General features: G+C 41.3%; 1 protein-coding gene across 4 annotated transcripts in view; it reads right to left on the minus strand.

Annotated features, from left to right (window-relative positions):
• The window catches only part of PLA2G7 (phospholipase A2 group VII), a 29,623-nt gene extending 22,008 nt beyond the window's left edge, over window positions 1-7,615 (minus strand). For 2 of the 4 annotated variants that reach the window (XM_024766093.1, XM_024766092.1), the window contains exon 1: window positions 7,129-7,615. The gene's annotated coding sequence lies outside the window, so the exon portion shown is untranslated. The remainder of the gene's footprint in view (window positions 1-7,128) is intronic. The other 2 variants (XM_024766094.1, XM_024766095.1) reach the window with 1 other exon arrangement.
• Between the last annotated feature and the right edge of the window lie 4,287 nt (window positions 7,616-11,902).

The following is an 11,902-nucleotide window of genomic DNA, read 5'->3' on the forward strand; positions in this document are numbered from 1 at the left end:
GTAAATATCTTTTCATATGAGTACATAGCACTATAATTTGTCTTTTTATTTAAAAATGGCACCTAGGAGTTGCTAAAAAAAGTTTGCTCACTAAATAGATGATAATATTGCTAACATTTGAACACTTACTAAGTGCCAAACATTTTGCACAGTTTCTGGCACATGGCCCCTTACTCAATCATCACCAAAACAATCTGTCAGGGAAGTTTAATTATCCCCATTCTACTGATGAGGAAACTGAGGCCAGAAAAGTTTAACTGACTTGTTCTAATCACACAGCTAGCAAGTGCTGGAGGTAGGGCTTAAGCCCAGATTGCCTGAGTGCCTGCTTTTACCCACCACATGGCATCTTGATATAATGTCAAATTCTGTTCACTCTAAAACCAAAATCTTCTAAAGTTAATGAACAGAACAGTTATTTTAATGATGCTAAACTGGTCGGAGCTGGATTGAGAGATGACTTAACAAAGAATTAGAAATTGTTCTCCAAAGACATGAGACTCTGTCTCGTTGTTCTTGCCCTAATTTATATTGGAGCAACATGCCAAGACCCTTGGAAACTTCAGAGTACTGTGTATGAATCCCGAGACATAGCTAAGTTTCCCAAATAAGCAATAGAAGAAGTTGCACTGAAGCCAGGCTGGATCCTCACAAGCCTCCACTGCTACCCCTCTGTTACAGTGTCACAACTTGGATTTTCATCAAATAACATCATCCACAGAAAGTATTTACCACTCCTGGTGCTTACAGCCCAGGCTGAATAAGGGGAGTGTCGTTCAGCTCATTTGGAAGATCACGAGGGATGAAGAGGTGAAAAAGAGAAGACAAAGTGAAACACATAAGGAATCAACAGTGATTTTTAGGAACCCTGCACTAACCCCAAGAAAGCTCACTTGCCCGTAGCAACTTGGGTATTCATCACATCTTCCCTGTCAATAACCTCAGGAAGAATTAGAGACAGCCAATGGCTAGCAGGGCTTCCCCGAGTCCTCCAAGCAGGACTGGGGTGCTCTGCCCTCCCCATGATTCCTACCAGACCAGTGCCAGGGCCATCACCTTTTGTCCTTATAGTGGAACTGGCAGAGTTAAGGCCAGGTGAAATGGCCCGCACCAGTTCCCTGCCTGACCTCAGGCAGGCTGCAAGGCTCTTGCAGAAGCTTTGAACACGCTGACTCCTGAGACCCATCGCAGACTTTCTGATGTAGAATCTTCAGAAGGCAGGTCCAGGCATCTATATGTTAGCTCCCTATGGGCTCTGGTATAGCCAGTACCAGGAGGCAGTGTTTGGAAATGTCTGCAATGGAACAGTAAGAGTACTGTTTGCTGAGTTTTTTTCATCACCCTATATATGTGATATCTGACCTCATTCCCAGAGTAATAATTCTCCAAATAATTCAATGACTGGCTGCCTCATTCATGCATTTGCTCACGAATCCATTTACTCAATTTTAAGAGTGACTATGTGTCAGTCACTATGTTTCGGATTAAAAGATTTCAAAAATAGATGTGATTTTTGTCTTTAAAATCCCTAGCAGGGAAAGCGATTGTCGAACGGTCATAATGAGGAATAATAGCAGAATAACTGAGGCAGAAGAACGGGTAAGTGACCTGGAAGACAGAATAGTGGAATTCACTGCCATGGAACAGAATAAAGAAAAAAGAATGAAAAGAAATGAAGTCAGCCTAAGAGACCTCTGGGACAACATTAAATGCACCAACATTCGCATGATAGGGGTCCCAGAAAGAGAAGTGAGAGAGGAAGGACCCAAGAAAATACTTGAAGAGATTATAGTCGAAAACTTCCCTAACATGGGAAAGAAAATAGCCACCCAAGTCCAGGAAGTGCAGAGAGTCCCAGGATAAACCCAAGGAGAAACATGCCAAGACACATGGTAATTAAATTGACAAAAATTAAAGAAAAAGAAAAAATATTAAAAGCAACAGGAGAAAAATGACAAATAACATACAAGGGAACTCCCATAAGGTTAACAGCTGATTTCTCAGCAGAAACTCTACAAGCCAGAAGGGGGTGGCACGATATATTTAAAGTGATGAAAGGGAAGAACCTACTATCAAGATTACTCTACTGGGCAAGGATCTCATTCAGATTTGACAGAGAAATCAAAAGCTTTACAGACAAGCAAAAGCTACAAGAATTCAGCACCAGCAAACCAGCTCTATAACAAATGCTAAAGGAACTTCTCTAAGTGAGAAACACAAGAGAAGAAGAGGACCTACAAAAACAAACCCAAAACAATTAAGAAAATGGGAATAGGAACATGCATATTGATAATTACCTTAAATGTGAATGGATTAAATGCTCCAACCAAAAGACACAGACTGGCTGAATGGATACAAAAACAAGACCCTTATATGTGCTGTCTACAAGAGACCCACTTCAGACCTAGGGACACATGCAGACTGAAAGTGAGGGGATGGAAAAATATATTCCATGCAAATGGAAATCAAAAGAAAGCTGGAGTAGCAATACTCAGATAAAATAGGCTTTAGAACAAAGAATGTTATAAGAGACAAGGAAGGACACTACATAATGATCAATGATCAGGGGATCAATTCAAGAAGAAGATGTAACAATTATAAATATATATGCACCCAACACAGAAGCACGTCAATACATAAGGCAAATGCTAATAGCTATAAAAGAGGAAATTGTCAGTAACACAACAATAGTGGGGGACTTTAACACTTCACTTACACCACTGGACAGATTATCCAGACGGAAAATTAATAAGGAAACACAAGCTTTAAATGACACAATAGACCAGATATAGTTGATATTTATAGGGCATTCCATCCGAAAACAGCAGATTACACTTTCTTCTCAAGTGCGCACGGAACACTCTCCAGGATAGATCACATCCTGGTTCACAAATCAAGCCTCGGTAAATTTGAGAAAATTGAAATCATATCAAGCATCTTTTCTGACCACACTGCTATGAGATTAGAAATGAATTACAGGGGAAAAAACGTAAAAAAGACAAACACATGGAGGGTAAAAAATAGGTTGCTGAATAACCAAGAGATCATGGAAGAAATCAAAGAGGAAATCAAAAAATACCTAAAGACAAATGACAATAAAAACAGGACAATCCTAAATCTATGGGATGCAGCAAAAGCAGTTCTAAGAGGGAAGTTTATAGCAATACAAGCCTACCTCAAGAAACAAGAAAAATCTCAGATAAACAATCTAACTTTACACCTAAAGGTTCTTTGAGAAGATAAACAAAATTGATAAACCTTTAGTCAGACTCATCAGGAAAAAGAGGGAGAGGGTTCAAATCAATAAAATTAGAAATGAAAAAGAAGTTACAACAGACACCACAGGAATACAAAGCATCCTGAGAGACTACTACAAGCAACTCTATGCCAATAAAATGGACAACCTGGAAGAAATGGACAAATTCTTAGAAAGCTATAACCTTCCAAAACTGAACCAGGAAGAAACAGAATATATGAACAGACCAATCACAAGTAATGAAATTGAAACTGTGATTAAAAACCTTCCAACAAACAAAAGCCCAAGACCAGAGGGCTTCACAGGTGAATTCTATCAAACATTTAGAGAAGAGCTAACAGCCATGTTCTCAAACTCTTCAAAAAAATTGCAGAGGCAGGAGCACTCTCAAACTTGTTGTACGAGGCCACCATCACCCTGACACCAAAACCAGACAAAGATACCATAAAAAAAGAAAATTACAGACCAATATCAGTGATGAATATATATGCAAAAATTCTCAACAAAATACTAGCAAATGGAATCCAGCAACACATTAAAAGGATCATACACCATGATCAAGTAGGATTAACCCCGGGATGCAAGGATTCTTCAATATAGGCAAATCAATCAATGTGATACACCATATTAACAAACTGAAGAATGAAAGACATATGATCATCTCAATAGATGCAGAAAAAGCTTTTGACAAAATCCAACACCTGTTTATGATAAAAACTCTCCAGAAAGTGGGCACAGAGGGAACCTACCTCAACATAATAAAGACCATATAGGACAAACCCACAGCAAACATCATTCTCAATGGTGAAAAACTGAAAGCATTTCCTCTAAGATCAGGAACAAGACAAGGATGTCCACTCTAACCACTATTATTCAACATAGTTTTGGAAGTCCTAGCCACAGCAATCAGAGAAGAAAAAGAAATAAAAGGAATACAAATTGGAAAAGAACAAGTAAAACTGCCACTGTTTGCAGACGACATGTTACTAAACATACAGAATCCTAAAGATGACACCAGAACACTACTAGAGCTAATCAATGAATTTGGTAAAGTAGCAGGATACAAAATTAATGCACAGAATTCTCTTGCATTCCTATACACTAACAATGAAAGATCAGAAAGAGAAATTAAGGAAACAATCCCATTCACCATTGCAACAAAAAGAATAAAATACCTAGGAATAGACCTACCTAAGGAGGTAAAAGACCTGTACTCAGAAAACTATAAGGCACTGATGAAAGAAATCAAAGATGACACAAACAGATGGAGAGATATACCATGTTCTTGGATTGGAAGAATCAGTCTTGTCAAAATGACTATACTACCCAAAGCAATCTACAGATTCAATGCAATCCCTATCAAATTACCAATGGCATTTTTTACAGAAGTAGAACAAAAAATCTTAAAATTTGTATGGAGACACAAAAGACCCCAAATAGCCAAAGCAGTCTTGAGGGGAAAACGCAGAACTGGAGGAATCAGACTCCCTGACTTCAGACTACACTACAAAGCCACAGTAATCAAGGCAATATGGTGTGGCACAAAAACAGAAATATAGATCAATGGAACAAGATGGAAAGCCAGAGATAAACCCACACACCTATGGTCAACTAATCTATGGCAAAGGAAGCAAGCATATACGATGGAGAAAATACAGTCTCTTCAATAAGTGATGCTGGGAAAACTGGATAGCTACGTGCAAAAGAATGAAATTAGAACACTCCCTAACACCACATAGAAAAATAAACTCAGAATGGATTAAAGACCTAAATCTAAGACCGGACACTACAAAACTCTTATAGGAAAACATAGATAGAGCACTCTTTGACATAAATGACAGCAAGATCTCTTTTGACCCACCTCCTACAGTAATGGAAATAAAAACAAAAATAAACAAATGGGACCTAATGAAACTTAAAAGCTTTTGCCCAGCAAAGGAAACTATAAACAAGACAAAAAGACAACCCTCAAAATGGGAGAAAATATCTGCAAACGAATCAACGGACAAAGGCTTAATCTCCAAAACATAAACAGCTCATGCAGCTCAATATTAAAAAAACAAACAACTCAATCAAGAAATGGGCAGAAGTCCTAAATAGACATTTCTCCAAAGAAGACATACAGATGGCCAAGAGGCACATGAAAAGCTGCTCAACATCACTAATTATTAGAGAAATGCAAATCAAAACTACAATGAGGTATCACCTCACACCAGTTAGAATGGGCATCATCAGAAAATCTACAAAGAACAGTTGCTGGAGAGGGTGTAGAGAAAAGGGAACCCTCTTGCACTGTTGGTGGGAATGTAAATTGATACAGTCACTATGGAGAACAGCATGGAGGTTCCTTAAAAAACTCAAAATGAATTACCATATGACCCAGCAATCCCACTACCAGGCACATACACAGAGAAAACCATAATTCAAAAAGACACATGCATCCCAGTGTTCATTGCAGCACTATTTATAATAGCCAGGTCATGGAAGCAACCTAAATGCCTATCGACCAACGAATGGACAAAGGAGATGTGGTACATGTATATACAATGGTATATTACTCAGCCATAAAAAGGAATGAAATTGGGTCATTTGTAGAGACATGGATGGACCTAGAGACTGTCATACAGAGTGAAGTAAGTCAGAAAGAGAAAAACAAATATCGTATATTAACGCATATATGTGGAATCTAGAAAAATGGTACAGATGAACTGGTTTGCAAGGCAGCAATAGAGACAGAGATGTAGAAAACAAATGTATGGACACCCAGGGGGGAAAGTGGGGGTGGGGGTGGGATGAATTGGGAGATTGGAATTGACATATATACATTAATATGTATAACATAGATAACTAAGAAGAACCTGCTGTATAAAAAATAAATTAATTAAATTAAAAAAAAAAAGAACCAATACTTAATGCTCGGATCCCTGAGTTCAGTGTTAGCCCAAGATTAGGTTCCAGGCCTCTGTAACTGTCAACACTTTGAAGGTGTTCATTTCCCAGCTCCTACTCATAGACCAACCTCCTGGCTCAGCATTCTTACTGGGGTCAAAGGTAATTTGTTCAAGACTGATTTGTTAACACAAATCCCTCTCGAACCTGAACACCTAAGTCCCTCAAGGGCTCCCAGACCCCTTAGGAGCCCACACACCTCTCCCTCCTCCTTCCTCCCATTTCCGCAGCCACCCCGGAAGCCAGAGGTCTGAATGAAAGCCTGACCTTTTCGTTTTTAGAGCTAGAAAGGTCTATGAGAGGCTCCAGGTGATGACGAGGAAGAGAATGTTCTCTCTGCTTTCTGGTTCTGTTTGGCTTTTTAAAAACAAGCCTCCCGCAGACTCAGGGTAGCGCAGCCGAGATCTTATCTGGGCTGCAGCCTGGAGCTCTGGGACATGGAGAGTAAGTGATCGGAACAGAGAGGGACGGCTTTGTCATTCAGATCATACAGCAGCTTCTCAGAACTGGGCTCCGGAAGAAGCAACACTCATGTGTGTGTGTGTGTGTGTGTGTGTGTGTGTGTGTGTGTGTGTGTGTGCGCGTGTGTGTAGACCCACAGATAAGAAAACTCCCTGTGCTCCAGGTTCCCCTGTCAGGATTCCCTCTCAGCACCCAATTCTTTGGGGTTGCTCCCCGGGGAAAAGGTTTGGGAGAACTGGGCTCGAATTCCATCACCCTCCCCGCAAAGATCCTAGAGCTGTTCGGAGGGCGGCAGGGAAGGCGAGCCCAGCTCCGGCTTGGAGGTGGGTGCGGGCGGGGTGCCAGCCTTCCAACCCCCATCCTCCCCCATCCTCCCATCCCTATCCTTTCAGCCCCCAACCTCCCAGCCCCTCAGCCGGCGGCAACCCCCGGGTCCCACCCGCCCCGGGGTACCTCCTCACCCGGGCACCGCGATGAGCTGCTCGCGGGAACCGGGACAGGGCGCGCCGACCCCTTCTGCTGCTTGCTCGCTGCCAGTACCGCGGGCTCTGTCGCCCGCTGTCACCGGGTCACCGTGGCCGCGGGGCGGCGGGCGAGGGGCTGCGCGCTGGCTTCACGCTCCTTCTGCCCCGCGCCGTCTGGTCGCCCCGACTCTGACCTCCCCCGGCGCCGCAGGAGGAGGGAAGGGGTGGAGCTGAGGCCACCGTCCTCCCACCAGCAGAGGCGCTGGGACGCGGGCGAGTTCGGCGCACACAGCACCCTCCCAGGGCCGGCGGTCTGCAATCTGGACCCGCGGGTTAACTTAACCCCCTTCCCCCCCGGGACCGACCCACGCGTACAGAGAGCGGGTGCTGCGCCCCCGGTTCCTGTTCTCAGACTCGATTCCGATCAGATCTTTCCCAGTTCCATTCACCCCCCCATCGCGCCGACCTTGCTCGTTTCACTAAATTCCCGGTTACTCTGTTTCCATCTGCAATCCGCAATGCCTTGCGCAGTCCGCTTTCCGTTTTATAGTACACTGGAACTAGAAATTATGTGGACTATGCTCCGGCTTGGAAGGCCTGCCACTGACTTAGTTTCATTTCTCCGTGGAAATACAGTGAAGGGCAATCAGGAAGAGCTTTTATGACTTGGGGGGAAATGGTGTGAAAAGGGGCCATCTGATAGCTCAGCTTAACCCAGTTCTTTGAGGTTTCGCTGAAATTCCTTCCTTCATTTTCCAATGCTTTCTCCTCAATCCAACTTTCTAATTTTAAAATATTCATTTAAAGCTTCAGTTAGAGACTCAGAGAAAGTAGTTTAACATTCATGGGTGGAGTTAATGTTTTATGTTTTTAACTAGTGATTTTTGGCTTTTTGGCGAGGTTGACAGGACTGTAGATGAAATTTATTTTATTTTTATTTGGAGGACTCCAGATTAAGAAGGCATGGATTACAGCTCCTTTCTCACACTTGTTAGTGATGTCACTTTGGGCAAGTTCTTTATCCTTTCTGCTTCTCAGCTTCCTCAAGGGTAAAACGGAGATAATCGAAGTACATTAGTCAGAGGCACCTTGTGAGAACGAAATGCAAATGTATGTGAAATGCTTAGGACAGAGCATACACAGTGCTGTCTAATAGTATTATCTTTAAAGAAGCAGTGACTTATTTAAACCTCACAATAGGTGAACATTTAAACTATCTCAGCCTAATGACAATTTTCTGTACTTCCTGGGATAACCGCCTATGAAACAAATTGCCCCAGACTATTAATCTAAAAGTGTACATGATACACTACGTAAGAGGTCTCTAAGGACCTCCTCCCTTTAACCTTAAGACAGGATGAAGATTCAGAAGACACCATCAGAAAATTCATCATCACACCTAAAAATGTGGTGGGCTTTGAAAGCAGGTCTTGAAGGCAAGTATGAAATATTTTCTTTCTTTCTTTCCATGCCAACTCTGTGCTTCCTCCCATTGTAATCAGATTACTCTCTCTGAGGAGGTCAGACTGGTTGGCATTTAGCAGGTTAATGTCCTGAGAAGGTCCCCAGTGTAGGGTTACCAGATTTAGCAAATGAAATACAGGACATCCAGTTAAATGTGAATTTCAGACAAATGACAAAAAGGTTTTAGTATAAGAAGTTTCCATACAATATTTGGAACCTATTATACTCAAAATTATGTGTTGTTTATTTGAAATTCAAATTTAACTGGGCTTCCTCTAATTTTTCTGGCAACCCTAGTCCAGTGAAATGAATAAAGAATGGGCCTCACATTCCAAAGGATGGCAAGTCAACGTAGACATACAGATTATAAGGTGGATCTGATATGGGTTTTGTTTTTGTTTTGATGTAGTGAAAAAAATAAGGTACTTGTGTTTATAAATTGATTCTTTGTTGAGCTGTTTCTTATCTCTTAATTCTTACTCCCATTTCCCATCAATATAGAAGTGCTTCTTTACTCCTTAACATGAAAAAACCTGATGACTCTGTCCTCAGTCAAGATTTTGGAATAAATAGTAATAATAATGTGCTCCATAGTCTTTTCAAATAGTGTTTATTGAGGGCAAACTGTATGTTAGGTACCATTTCAAGGATGACTACCCCTGGAGGCTAAGGAAATCACACCATAGCAAGTGAGCCCTTGCAGGTAAATACAAGGACTGTGGGGTTTCTGAGAAGTGAGTTATTAATTCTCCTTGGAAGGGGTGGAAGTGAAAGGCATTCTCACTGCACAGGATCCAAGGAAAAGAGGCTCCAAGCCAGATGAGCCGAGGAGGGAAGCCCCAGAGTGACGGTCTGGAAACTAACCCATCCTGATTAAAGTAATGAAGCTGGAAGAAACAATGGGATTCAATAAAACTAAAAGTATGATTGGGAACTTGGAAACCCTCGAGGCCCTTAGAAGGTAACAGAATGCAAAAGAAAAAATTAAAAGATTAAATTACTTAAATTTAAAATTAAAGACAATTAAAGTTAAAACTAGAAACTCCAAGAGGGAAAATATCCAGGAAAGACATGATATAAGTGTGATATAATTTAAAATGCATTGATTTTGAGCTATTGGGTGGAGACACCATTAAACCTGAAATCTAAAAATATATTTCTGAACGGCCCAGAGAAGAAAGTATGATCAGAGTATTCCACTAGACGATCGAAAACAACATTCACTAGTCTAACAGTGCAAACATGCTTACTGGTTTTCAACTCTTAGAAACACCTTTTAAACAAGCCAAAGAGGAATGAACTATGATTATACAGGAGAATGTAAATATGATTGATTTTTAAAATGTAGAAGTACCTATAGGTAAGTAGGTAGAAGGAGGTAGAAGTGAGGCCTACTAGGATGGAGAAAAGGTTGAGTTACTAAGGGTCTCATTTTGGAAAATGTCGAGAGTCAAAAGAGATAATGTCCATAGTTAGTAGAACAAAAAGTAAAGGTCTGGATGCACAGTGACTTTGCAGAGCAGAGATGTAGTGGAGGGCCTGAGTAGAGAGATGTAACTCTATTAGGAGGGTTAGAGAAGAGAAAAGATAGGACCAGGAGGGATGTGAGCTAAATGCTCACTCTCCTAGTAGAAATTAGATAGACAGTGTTTAGGGTGATACACCAAGAAATAATAATATAGCATACTGTTTTGCAAACATGGAGATCACCAGATATCTAAAAAGGAAAATCATTAAGGGTGATCACCTTTGGGGAATTGGGCTGGCGTTGGGGTGAGTTGAGGTGGGAGACTCTGGCTTCTCTCTTTTAGCACCTCAGTACTATTTAACTATTTGGGATATGGGCATGATTACATTGATTCAATATTTAAAATCTTTGAATAGGAACTTGTGAAAAGGAAGGCTTCACCAAGACAGAGCCTTTCAAGAATGAGTAGGAGTTCATCTAGAGGAAGAGGAAGGCATCCCACAGAATGTGGGACTGTATGAGCCAAGGCACCGGAGCCTAGAAGTGGAGGATACACCTTGGTGATGTCCAGTTCTCTACTGTGACAAAGGCATCAGGTATATAGACAGGCTGGAGCAGAAGGTAAGGTGAAAAGGTGAGCTGGAACTACTAAAAGAGTCTTCTCAGTAATGCAATGGAGTTCAGACTGTAAGCTCCTTGAGGATAGGAACCATGGCATTTTTATTCCCCTGTGTCCAATACAGAGCCTGGCCCACAGTAGTTGCCCAATAGATGTTTTCTGAATGAATAAGAAATATTTGGGGGCAATGAGGAGCCATCAGAGTTTTTAAGCAGAGCAGTAGCATTGCTTATTTTTAGAAAATGGCTTTGAAGTGAAAAAAGATAAGTTGAGATTGGAGAAACCAAAAGCAGGGGATGAATTACGAGACTATTATGTGAAAGGTGATATAAAACAGGATAGTGACAGTGGGGACTGAGATTGGAAGATCTACCTGAGAGATATGAACAAGGCAGAAATGGCCATGAGGGATAAAGCAGAGGGATGAGTCCAAAATGGCCGTGAGATTTCTAGCTGGGGAAACCAGGTAGATGATGGAGCCATTGATTGACACAGGAAATTAGGGAAAAGGAACAGGTTGTAGAAGTGGGATCATAAACACAATTCTGTGCATACTGAGTTTGAAAGACCAAAGGATGGTGTTTATAAATTGTGGGTCTTGAACCACTGATGGCTTATGAAATCTGCTTGGTGAGTGGGTACAAATATTTTTTAATGAAATGGAACATGACAACTTTTAAAGTGCATCACACGTGGCAAAGTTTAGTGCTGTTTCATAGAATTTGATTTCCATAGCATATATATGTAACTGACATAAAACCTCTTTTCTGCAGTATGTCAAAAAAATAGTTTGTGACCCTTTGCCCTTGGGTACCAAGTGGTGCGTGAAGTCAACTTATCCCTGCTCGAGAGAGCCACTGTGCACATTTTCCAGCTCTCTCTGCAGTGACTTCATATGGGTGGCTTGAATTCAGCAAATACTCCAAAATGTGATTTTTCTCCCCTCTAGTGAGCCAGCACACTGAGTGGTTAGTTATACAGGTCTGAGGCTCAATATAGAGACCTGGGCAGAAGTCATTTATTTAGAGATAAAAATACTGAGAGTGCATGGAATTGGTATGGAGAGTTTTTAGACAGGGTAGTGGTAGAAAAAATTCTAAAGAACAGTAGCATTCATGGAAGGTAAGAGGAAGAGGAGGTCGTGAATGAAATTGTGGGGTTGGTCAAAGTGAGGATAGAAAATGGGAGAGAGGAGCTTTACGGAAGTCAAGAGAGAAAGG

The sequence above is a fragment of the Neophocaena asiaeorientalis genome, unplaced genomic scaffold, assembly GCF_003031525.2.
Source record: "Neophocaena asiaeorientalis asiaeorientalis breed wild unplaced genomic scaffold, Neophocaena_asiaeorientalis_V1.1 scaffold46, whole genome shotgun sequence".
NCBI lineage: Eukaryota > Metazoa > Chordata > Mammalia > Artiodactyla > Phocoenidae > Neophocaena > Neophocaena asiaeorientalis.